The sequence below is a fragment of the Bos taurus genome, chromosome 1 (assembly GCF_002263795.3).
Source record: "Bos taurus isolate L1 Dominette 01449 registration number 42190680 breed Hereford chromosome 1, ARS-UCD2.0, whole genome shotgun sequence".
NCBI lineage: Eukaryota > Metazoa > Chordata > Mammalia > Artiodactyla > Bovidae > Bos > Bos taurus.
In genome coordinates this window covers 148,721,654-148,733,999 of record NC_037328.1, presented here as the reverse complement: position 1 = coordinate 148,733,999, position 12,346 = coordinate 148,721,654, and positions in this window count along the sequence as shown.

Below are 12,346 nucleotides of genomic sequence, written 5' to 3'. Positions count from 1 at the left end.
CCGCATTTTACAAAAGAGCACATCAGAGTTCATAGAGATTAAATTATTTGCCCAGGGTCACAGAGCTAGTGAGCAAAAGACCCAGGATTCGAACCCAGACAGGTAAGCAGGAAGCACACACACTAATTCAAGTAGAAACGTGTGTGTGTGTGTGTGTGTGTGTGCTCAGTCATGTCCAGCTCTTTACAACCCCATGGACTGTAGCCTGCCAGGCTATGGAAGCCTCCCTGGAGCTCCTCTGTCCATGGAATTTTCCAGGCAAGAATACTAGAGTGGGTTACCATTTCTTACTCCAGGAATCTTCCTGACCCAGGTTTCAAACCCAGTTCTCTTGCCTCTCCTGCACTGGCGGGCAGTTTCTTTACCACCGCGCCACCTGGGAAGCTCACAGGCATGACCCGTAGCCTAATTACTTTCATTCAGACTATTCCAAACAGGTGAATCGTTTCATGACCATATCTAGTTCTTTCCAGAACCATCACTCCACAAAGCTTCTGTTAACTGGGTTCTGCTGGATTAGATGAAATGTTGTAGAGGACCCATGGGTCCAAGCCTGAATCCTCATAGAAGGCAGGAAGTGACACACACCTGACTCTGGCCTTCAGCGGGCCCACCAGCGAAGACCTCATTCCCTCCTTCACATAAGTGGGTAAGAACGCTGCTCCCGGTTTCCTCTTGCTCTCTTGCTCTCGTTCACACCCAAGACACGACCTCAGATCCTGCGATTCCCCTTTCTTGTCACGTGACAACCACCGGGGCCATCCTGCAAATGCCTGTTTCTGCCCATAACCAAGGCTGTGTTGACTGAGGTATGGTCTCCTTTCGAGGTACAACGCATAGTCCCAAATTTCAGAATGAAAAGGAAACATGAGCCAGACTCTGATGTGTTCCAGGAAACCGTTGTTATGAATGTAAATTACCCTATGACCCTCCTGGGACAGGGAATGCTATATGTCTTTGCTTCCCTAAATCAAATCAAATTTGGCTCCAATCCAGAGAGGTCTAAACCCTGCCATGTCTCACTCTTCCCTCCCCTGCCTTTGGGAGGCTCAGGGCCCCAGCTCTCCTGGAGGCCCTGGACTTGGAGGAGGGGTGAGGCTCAGCCTTTAGTCCTTGGGGTTGCCCTGGTTACCTGCTGACTGCCAGGTGCTGAAACCTTCACAACCCAGGGCCGCCAATGCTGCTCCTAGGTCAAAGCCCATCCGTCCTCAGCCACTACCCAGCCCCTCCCTGGCCCTTCTGTGTGAAGGGGCGCTGGAATCTTCTCCCTCAGGGAACACTAGACCCAGGCCCAGTCTCCAGGAATCCACTTCCTGAAATAGATCCATGCCCCTCCTATACTCAAAGCACCAAGATGTCCTCCTTCTTGGATAAGACACCCTAATTGTTTAAGCCTTCTGAAATCAGCAGTGTTATGCCTTCCTCCAGGGATCTCACTGACCCAGGGATTGAACCCACATCTCATGTCTCCTGCATTGGCGGGTAGGTTCTCTACCACTTTGGCCACCTGGGAAGCTCAAGCCTTCTGAAATAAAAAAAATTAAAAAAAAAACAACACAAAAACCTCTGAAATCCCCAGAGAATCCTACATTCATATCAGCCACTGTTGTCCTGAATAGAAATAATTTGTGAATATGGTACGTTCACAATGTGTATAACTGTCCATTACTTGACAGTAATACAGTAACTCCCCTACATACGAACCTTCAAGTTTCAAACTTTTAAAGATGCAAATATGCATTCACATGTCGTCACCTAAGGTAGCTCACGTGTCTGTTGTACGTGACCACATGTGTGTGCTCCCACTACGAGTGCTTGTCTTCCGTGTGATTCCCTGCACAGGACTGTATAGAGTACAGCGGTACAGTGTCTTTAGTTCGAGTCCAGGCTGCATAAAAGCAGCACCGCTGTGACCGGCACTGCCAGGAGGTCTCAGCTGGTGTGCTGCACTGCTGTGCTTTCAAAGTACTGTACTGGAAGGTTAAAATGTTTGCTTTAGTCTTTGTGTTTGTTCTTTACGTATTATTGGTATGAAAAGTATATAGACCTATTACAGTACAGTCCCAGATGGCCATTTGTGTTTTGGGTACCTAGGCTAACTTTGTTGGAGTTGTGAACAAATTGGACTTATGATCTAGTTCTCAGGATAGAACTCATTTGTATGCAGAGGACTTACTGTGTACCAAAGATGAAACCGGGGTCTGCACCCTAAATGGCCACAAAGCCCCGTGACATCCTACTTCTCCTGCCTTGGACCCTCTGTGCTTCCTCACTCCCGGGTGGCAGGAACGTCACCTGTGACGACTCTGTTCAGTGCGGTTCAGTTCAGTTGCTTAGTCGTGTCCGACTCTCTGCGACCCCATGGACTGCAGAATCCCAGGCCTCCCTGTCCATCGCAACTCCCAGAGGTTACTCAGACTCACGCCCTTTGAGTCAGTGATGCCATCCAGCCATCTCATCCTCTGTCATCCCCTTCTCCCCCGCCTTCAGACCCAGCATCAGGGTCTTTTCCAGTGGATGGTGACAATCCGGGCATGAGATGGAGGCCTGGACTAGGCAGCAGCCATGGAGAGGGGAAGAGATTGGGATGTGCCTGAAGGTGCACAGAGGTGATCACATTTGCTGATGGCTTGGTTGTGGGGTGTGAAAAAAAAAGAGGCTTAAAAAAAAAAAAGGCTTAAAGGGTGGTGCCAAGATTTGGGACTGAATTAAGTGGAAGAATAGGATCCCCATTTTCTGAAAGGAGACTCTGGAAAGAAAGAGAGAAAGGAAGGAGGGAAGGGGAGGGGAGGGGAGGGGAGGGGAGGGAGGGAGAGAAGGAGGGAAGAAAGAAAGGAAGAGAAAGAAAGGGTTCTGGTGAGGTAGATTTGTTTGGCGTGTGTTTGATCTGAGCTGCCTCGAGTGGAGAAAGCAACTGGGGCCTCACACGTGTGAACTTGGAGCTGAGGGACAGCCCCACGTGGGGCCTCAGCCTGGGATGCAATTAGCTGCACAGCTAGAAAGGGTCCCGTGGGACGCGAACACAGATGAGCCACCAGAGAGGCTGAGGGTTGCACTTTTGGGTCTGGGAGGGCGAGGGGGGTCTGGCAAGGTGACCAGATGAGAAACACGCCGTGAGCTAGGAGTGCCAAAGAGGGGAGGCTCTGGAAGCCAGGAGAAGGGAGCCATCCGCAGTGTTCAGCCACAAGGAACCTAGCCACCGCGATCGCTGCATTTCCCAGATGAGGAAATGGGGCTTTGGAAAGAAAGGCACTGGCAGACTTTCCTGGTGGCCCAGAGGTTGGGAGTCTGCCTGCCAGTGCAGGGGACGTGGGTTCTGTCCCTGGTCCGGGAGGAGTCCACGTACCATGGGGCAACGGAGCCCATATGTGCCACAACCACTGAGCCCTCGCGCCCCAGAGCCAGGCTCCGCAACGAGGGAAGTCACTGCAGTGAGAAGCTCTTGCGCCACAGCTAGAGAGCTCAGCAGTGAAGATCCAGCGCAGCCAAAAGGAAAGCTAAACAAATGCATAACGTCATTAACATATAAGTCCACAAGGACCATGTTTCCAGGACCTCTTAGTCATGGATTTCATGTAATATATATATATATATATATATATATATATATATATATATATATTTGAAAGAAAGGGATTTGCTGAGGACTGCTCCATGGAAAGAGTAAGCTGCCTGGGAGAGAAACATACACACAAGATTAGAAAATTCTCATTTACAGTTGCAATAACCCTTAAGGAAAAGATGCGTGTTCCTGCTCTTTCTGCAGAAACATTAAGACAGGCCTAGTTACAGACTCTTTTCCAGGTAATAGAACTGAGTCCTCTCACCGAGGTTTATACTGTGCACCCTAGAAAGGTTTGGTGATTATGGACTCACCTCAGATTAATATTTTCAACATAAAGGGAAAAACAAGGTAAATATGTAAGATTTCAAGAGGAAACCATTATACTGAAATATGTTATCAGGATATTTTTAAAATATGGCAATAGTAATATTTGGACTCCTTTATTCATGCACGAAATGACATTATCCAGAAAGTAAAGTCTAATAAACACTGCAATTTCAAAGCAATAATGAGTATAAAGGATATTTTAAGAAATTTGCAACAATTGCAATCTGATATGAAAATATTTGCAATTTTCAAAGTCTCAAGGGTTGGAATACCAAAAAAAAAGTGTAAAGCAACTTGCTCAGGGGACTTGAAGACACTTAAAGCTCCTTAAGCGTGAGAAGACATTCATGCAACAGGAAATCCAAATTTCCTTCTGCACATAAGTGATTGTTCATTAAATGCTGCCTGGGGGCCCTGGGGTGGGGGCAGCAGGACCACAGGGGAAAGCTGAGCACCGTTCCTGAAGACGGCAGAAGGCTGGATCCTCCATTAATGATACCAGGCGGGGGCTGGGGGGCACAGGGGCACAGAGCCTTCCTGTGTCCCTCATCTCCTTGATTACAGGAAACAGCCGACTCATTGGAAAAGACCCTACTGCTGGGAAAGAGCGAAGGCGAGAGGAGAAGGGGACGACAGAGGGTGAGATTGTTGGAGGGCATCACCAATTCTATGGACATGAGTTTGACTAAACTCTGGGAGTTGGTGATGGACAGGAGGCCTGGTGTGCTGGGGTCGCAAAGAGTCGGACACGACTGAGCGACTGAACTGAACAAGAGATGGTGCAGGACAGGGAAGCCTGGCATGCTGCAGTCCGTGGGGTTGCAAAGAGTCAGACACAACTGAGCAACAGTAACACACAGGAGGAATGGAGAGACACTTGCTAAACCAAATCGGGCTTCCGGGCAAGCAAGCCCATCGCACATCTTTTCTGCAGAAAACATCCATTTTAGACAAATGAAATCAGAATTGGCAGAGCTCTGAAACTGAACAGCCACTGAAGGCAGAGAGAGGAACAAGCAGAGAAAACCCAGGCCAGGGGGTGTGGGGTGGGAAGGGATGACAAGTGAGTGAAACAGATTTAACTAAGACTTGGAAGATTAAAAAAAAAAAAAAACCACTGCACTTCTCCTCTATAGGCCTTACTCTTTCCTACCCAAGAGACATAGGAGTGTATGTGTGTGTGTCTGTGTGTCTGTGTCTGTCTGTGTGTGAAAGAGAGAGAGAAGGAAAGAGAGAGTGAAATCTGAGGTCCTGTAATATTTGAAGCCATTTCTTGAATCACAAGCACAGAGCCATTTGCTGGGCAAATATCCAAAGGAAAACACAGAAATTTCATTCTAGTAAATTATTTTAAAACACCAACTGGCTTTTGCAGGTGCCTGTGGGCAGGGGCAAGGCATTAGCAAACAGCCCATTTCCTGCCAGAGAAAGGCCGGTGGAGGTCACCCCGTAAATGCAAGAGGGCCCAGCCCCACCGGGGCGTGTAACCTGCACCCTATCCTCCCCTCCCACTCGGCCGGTTCTGCCACAGGAAAGCTCAGCACCACGCACACCTTAATTCTTCTCTCCTGAAGCACTTCTATTTATGAAGCTCAATAAATGTCAATAAATGATTGACAGCCTGGAGCTTTCCAGCACACTGGAGCCCCTGCAGGGAGCATCACTGGCCTCCAGCTCTAGGGAGGTCTGGTTTTTTTTTTTTTCAGTCATCCCAGGCATTCTTCCAAAATAAAGCATTTGCATAGGATTCCTATCCAGCATAATAAATAGCAAGAAGGCAAGACTTAACAGCCAGGAAAACACTGGAGAGTTTTGGTTGAGTGGCTTCAACAGGTGTCTGGGGAAGCTGATACCTGCCATGCGTAGGAGCTCACTGTGACCTTGCTGATCAGGGGATGGAGTCAAGGGGCTCCCAGGACAGAGAAGAGGTTGTGGGAAGGGGGAGACCCAGTGTGCCCTTGGGAGTCCTTGACCCCAGCGCTCCGCTCAGACAACCTTCTCAGCAGGAGGGGTAGTCTCCTTTCCATCCGTAGCTCCATAGATATTTCTGCTATGACGTTCATCATTCACCGTTGTAGGGTTTATGAATTGCTCCATAATACCCGAGCATAAGAGGAGAGCATGGCAACCCACTCCTGTGTTCTAGCCTTGAGAATCCCATGGACAGAGGAGCCTGGCAGGCTACAATCCAAAGGACACAACTGAAGCAACTTAGCACGCACACAACCGCCAAGCGTAAGAATATCACCTGTGTTTGTTTTCTTTTTTAATTAAAACTTGTTGTTCTGTTTAAAACCATAATGAGATACCACTACATGCCCATCAGTTCAGTTCAGTTCAGTCGCTCAGTCGTGTCTGACTCTTTGCGACCCCATGAATCGCAGCACGCCAGGCCTCCCTGTCCATCACCAACTCCCGGAGTTCACTCAAACTCACGTCCATCGAGTCAGTGATGCCATCCAGCCATCTCATCCTCTGTTGTCCCCTTCTCCTCCTGCCCCCAATCCCTCCCAGCATCAGAGTCTTTTCCAATGAGTCAACTCATCGCATGAGGTGGCCAAAGTACTGGAGTTTCAGCTTCAGCATCATTCCTTCCAAAGAAATCCCAGGGCTGATCTCCTTCAGAATGGACTGGTTGGATCTCCTTGCAGTCCAAGGGACTCTCAAGAGTCTTCTCCAACACCACAGTTCAAAAGCATCAATTCTTCAGCACTCAGCTTTCTTCACAGTCCAACTCTCACATCCGTACATGACCACAGGAAAAACCAGAGCCTTGACTAGACGGACCTTTGTTGGCAAAGTAATGTCTCTGCTTTTCAATATGCTATCTAGGTTGGTCATAACTTTCCTTCCAAGGAGTAAGCGTCTTTTAATTTCATGGCTGCAGTCACCATCTGCAATGATTTGGGAGCCCCAAAAAATAAAGTCTGACACTGTTCCCACTGTTTCCCCATCTATTTCCCATGAAGTGATGGGACCAGATGCCATGATCTTCGTTTTCTGAATGTTGAGCTTTAAGCCAACTTTTTCACTCTCCTCTTTCACTTTCATCAAGAGGCTTTTGAGTTCCTCTTCACTTTCTGCCATAAGGGTGATGTCATCTGCATATCTGAGGTTATTGATATTTCTCCCAGCAATCTTGATTCCAGCTTGTGCTTCTTCCAGCCCAGCATTTCTCATGATGTACTCTGCATAGAAGTTAAATAAGCAGGGTGACAATATACAGCCTTGACATACTCCTTTTCCTATTTGGAACCAGTCTGTTGTTCCATGTCCAGCTCTAACTGTTGCTTCCTGACCTGCATACAAATTTCTCAAGAAGGCAGGTCAAGTGGTCTGGTATTCCCATCTCTTTCAGAATTTTCCACAGTTTATTGTGATCTACACAGTCAAAGGCTTTGGCATAGTCAATAAAGCAGAAATAGATCTTTGTCTGGAACTCTCTTGCTTTTTCGATGATCCAGCGGATGTTGGCAATTTGATCTCTGGTTCCTCTGCCTTTTCTAAAAGCTTACCAGCTTGAACATCTGGAAGTTCATGGTTCATGTATTGCTGAAGCCTGGCTTGGAGAATTTTGAGCATTACTTTACTCGCGTGTGAGATGAGTGCAACTGTGCGGTAGTTTGAGCATTCTTTGGCATTGTCTTTCTTTGGGATTGGAATGAAAACTGATCTTTTCCAGTCCTGTGGCCACTGCTGAAAATTTACAGGATTAACAACATCAAATGTTGACAAGGAAGTGAAGCAACTGCAACTTACATTCTTGGGAGGTAGACTGTAAATTTGAACCACTGCTTTGGTAATTCCGAGGGGGCACTTGGGGGTGCTTCTGGGTGCTGGTAATGTCCTCTCGACCTGGGAGGTAGCTACACAGCTGTACTCATTCTGGAATCATGTATCCAGATGGACACTAACAATTGAGGGACTCTGTTTCAATGTTTGTTCTCTTTACAACTCATGCTATGTTTGTCTCCTTTCCCCACTAGATTGTTCTAGTCATTTTTTTACTCCTGTACCCTTGTACGGGAGTGAGGAATCATAGTTCCTCAACAAGTGACTTATGGTTGAAGGCATGGCTTTGGGCTTTACAAAAGAATGCCACTATTGAATCCCTTTAGATATGCCACTCATATATTTTACCTATGACATTATTTTATTCGAGGCTTCCCTGATGGCTCAGTCAATAAAGAATCTGCCTGCAATGCAGAAGATCCAGGTTCAATTCCTGGGTCAGGAAGACCCCCCTAGAGAAGGAAATGGTTACCCACTCCAGTATTCTTGACTGGGAAATAAATCCCATGGACAGAGGAGCCTGGCAGGCTAAGGTCCATGGGGTCACAAAGGGTCAGACACAACTTAGCGACTAAACCACACCACACAGCATTTTATTTAAAAAATCCATTTGCACAGAACTTCTCGGGACCACACTGTGTGGAACACAAGGCCTCCTAGAACCATGGGCCACTCCGCTAATGGAAACTCCACCACAGGGCAAAGGACTTCACTCACACTGAAAGGGAGGAGCAAGTGCCGGCTGACGGACTTTATACGGTGCCCAAGAACCCATCCCTTTTCCCAAGTGGTGGTTGACCCTCATTTCACCAGGAGAGCCAGCGGTAGACTGCAGAAATAGACACATGCTCCTTCCATGCCCAAATGCGTCCAGGGTTATGGTTAAACCGGTGTCTTTGAAGAGAAGCTCCGAAGTATGATTCTGGTGCTCGAAAATACCTGCACACAGATGCCTTTACACAAAATTCTTTTCATGAAAGCAAAGGCTTTCCATTCATACGTAAAGAAAAGGCTTTAAGCTTCCCCCATTTGATCATCTCCAAATCTTCGACCTTATTTACGGCTACTCCCATCTCCTGCTTCCTTTGTGTTCCTCTCTCCTCCTCTCAAAAACCGTCTTCACATGAACTGGGGTCCCCAGCCCTCCAGGTTTCTCTAGATCTGCCTCCTTGACTATCTCTCTCTGTCCTGTGGTATTCAATTCTTCCATATCTTTCCTGATTTTCTATTTGTTCTATCAGTTATTGAGATGCGGCTTCCTGGGTGGCTCAGATGGTAGAGTCCGCCTGCCAATGCAGGGCACTCAGGTTCGATGCCTGGGTCAGGAAGATCCCCTCGAGAAGGGCATGGCAACCCACTCCACTATTCTTGCCTGGAGAATTCCATGGACAGAGGAGCCTGGTGAGCTACAGTCCAGGGGGTCATGTAAAGTTGAGGTAGGAATATTGAAATCTCTGACTGTAAATTGAGGATCTGTCTATTTCTCCTTACAGTTCTTAAGTTTTTACTTCATGTATTTTGAAGCTCTGTTATCAGCTGCATAAACTAAGAATTATGTCCTATTGATCTAAACTTAACCATATCAATAGTCACCTTAAATGTAAATGGTCCAAATATTTCGATTAAAAAACAGAGGTTGTCAAAGTGGATAAAAAAGCAAGACCCAACTATAAGATGCCTAATGTAGAAATCCACTTTAAAAATAAAGACAAGTCCATTCTTATGTCTGTGTCTCTAGAAGAGAGTAGAATAAATTGGGAGAGAAAGTAGCATTGAAATATACACCTTACAACGTGTAAAACAGATAGCTAGTGGGAAGTTGCTATATAACACAGGGAGCTCTGTGATGACCTAGAGAGGTGGGACGAGGGGACGGGAGGGAGGTTCAAGAGGGAGTGCATGTGTGTATACTGATGGCTTGTTCATCCTGCTTTACAGCAGAAACCAATGTAACATTGTAAAGCAATTGTCCTCCAATTAAAAATAAAATTTTTTCAAAAGACAAAGTAAGTTAAAGGCAAAATAAAGGGAAGATACACATTGTTAACACTAATTTTTAAAAGAAAGATAGAGTGGCTATATTAATATCAGACAAAATAGGTTTTAGACCAGAGAAAATTAACATGGATGTTAAAAGGTTAAAATAATGATGAAGAAGTCATAACAATTCTGAACTCTTTTGGATATGAATTATTCACTCTTCCAGCTCCTTCTCATAAGACAGCGAAAGTAATATTTTTAAATTGGGAGCTGCCAGCAGATGGTGATTGCAGCCATGAAAGTAAAAGACACTTACTCCTTGGAAGGAAAGGTCATACTCCTTATGACCAACCTAGACAGCGTATTAAAAAGCAGAAACTTTACTTTGTCAATGAAGGTCCATCTAGTCAAGGCTATGGTTTTCCCAGTAGTCATGTACGGATGTGAGAATTGGACTATAAAGAAAGCTTAGCACTGAAGAATTGATGCTTTTGAACTGTGGTGTTGGAGAAGACTCTTGAGAGTCCCTTGGACTTCAAGGAGATCCAACCAGTCCATCCTAAAGGAGATCAGTCCTGAATACTCATTGGTTGGACTCATGCTGAAGCTGAAACTCCAATACTTTGGCCACCTGATGCAAAGAGCTGACTCATTTGAAAAGACCCTGATGCTGGGAAAGACTGAGGGTAGGAGGAGAAGGGGACGACAGAGGATGAGATGGTTGGATGGCATCACCGACTCAATGGACATGAGTTTGGGTAAACTCCGGGAGTTGGTGATGGATGGGGGGCCTGGCGTGCCGCAGTTCATGGGGTCGCAAAGAGTCGAATATGACTGAGTGATTGAACTGAACTGAGTTCAGGACAGCAGACTAAATTCATGTGTTTAAGTGCCTAGCCCTCCCAAGACCCCATTAAAATAGGAATTAAAAAAAAGGACAAAATATAACAACAAAGAGAATGGGAGAAGGGACATCAGGGTTTTTTTAATTCATAAAGATAGAAAGCTAATATGAAAAATATAATTATTGAATCAGGATGGTGAGAGACACAGCTGAGAGTACCAGTGAAAAGTCTGCAGTTAAGAAGAGGGACTCAATCTATGGCAGGCCCTAGGGATATTCAAAATGAAGGCTTGCAGAAGAGGAGAGAGGAGGTGAGAATGCAAAATGTCAGGGGATTCCTTGTTTATTGCCTCCCCCCAGCCCCACCACACACACAGAACATGAAAGCAAGTGGACAAACTGGGGAGAGAATCATTACCTGGGAGAGGGAGGTAGTGTAGGTGCTTCTACTTTGGGCATTTGAGAAGTCATTGGGGGTAAAACCAGCTTCCTGCTCCCTCTGGCGTAAGGGAAGACTTCCTTTTGCCAAGCCCTGCTTCTGTAAATAACACTGCTTGCCAGCTTCTGAATTGCTTTACATTTCAAAGAAGCATCAGACATTTGAGGAAAGCCTGCAACATGAAAGAGAAAGAAAAGAGAAAAAACTGACACCAGAGGAAACAGATAGTTCAGAGAAGAGAAGGTTTTAAAATCTCTATTCTATATTCTCAGAGAAATTCAAGATCTTATTCCACCCGTAACAACAGAATGCCATGAAAAAGGTAAGAAAACGGAAAAGGCTCTTAAGCAAAAGCTTTTCTAATAGAATGCATTTTTAACAGTTAAATAGAGGGAATGGAACATAAAGTAGAGAAAATGTTCCAGAGCATAACAAAGATTAAAGTACAAATAAAATGGAACCGGAAACTAGAAAACATCATTTAAAACATACGAAAGACACAAAGCATCATTTTAAGAGATGAAAAATCTGACAACTTAGGAGTTCCTGAAAGCAATAAAGGACAAGGACCAGTGGAAAAAACGGTGAAAAAAATTTCCCAAAACAGAAGGGAGACCTGAATTTTCCAAATTGGAAAGGGTTTAGCATGTGTGAAATGGAATGAATGATCAAAAATTTACACTAATAAGATACATCCCCATGAAATTTCAGAACATCAGAGTAAAAGAAGAAAAGACTTTAAAAAAAACCCCAGAGAGAAAAAAAAATCTCCAGATCATATAGAAAGAATAACTGGCTTTTTCTCATTCAAAACAGTCCTACATTCTAGCTAGTCTCTATCTTAGCATACTGTCCACTCCCCTATAGGCCTTCTTAGACTGTGTGACTGTTTTTATTAATTCACACATATGGTTTTTTTTCTGTCTCCTCCATTAGATTCCAGGTCCTTCAAGGCAGAAATTTTGTCCATCGTATTCAGTATTGTAGGTGTGAGGCCTGGCAAAGGCCTAGGCTGAAAATAAGTCCGTGTTTGAACTGGAGGGAAGCAGAGAAGGCAGGAGGCATGAGCCTCTCCCTGGAAAGTTAGCAGACCAGCACTGACTCATACTATGGTGTAAATGACTGCTACTTCAGCAAGTTCAAGTGCCTGAGGGTGGAGGGAAAGGGGCACCAAGATTTACTTGGGTCCTTACACCACGTGGCAGCCTATCCAACGAAAGAACATTTTTGGAAGAGGTCTCAGCCCAAACGCTGCCTTTGGAGCTTGAGTTAAATTCAGTCCCTTGCCTGCCTTTTCCACACTGGCCAGGCCACGTTGGCATAGAAATCCTCCCTTTTGAAGCACTCCTTCCATTTCAGCCACCTGCTTTTTTCCACTCCTGAAACACCAAACTGCAAA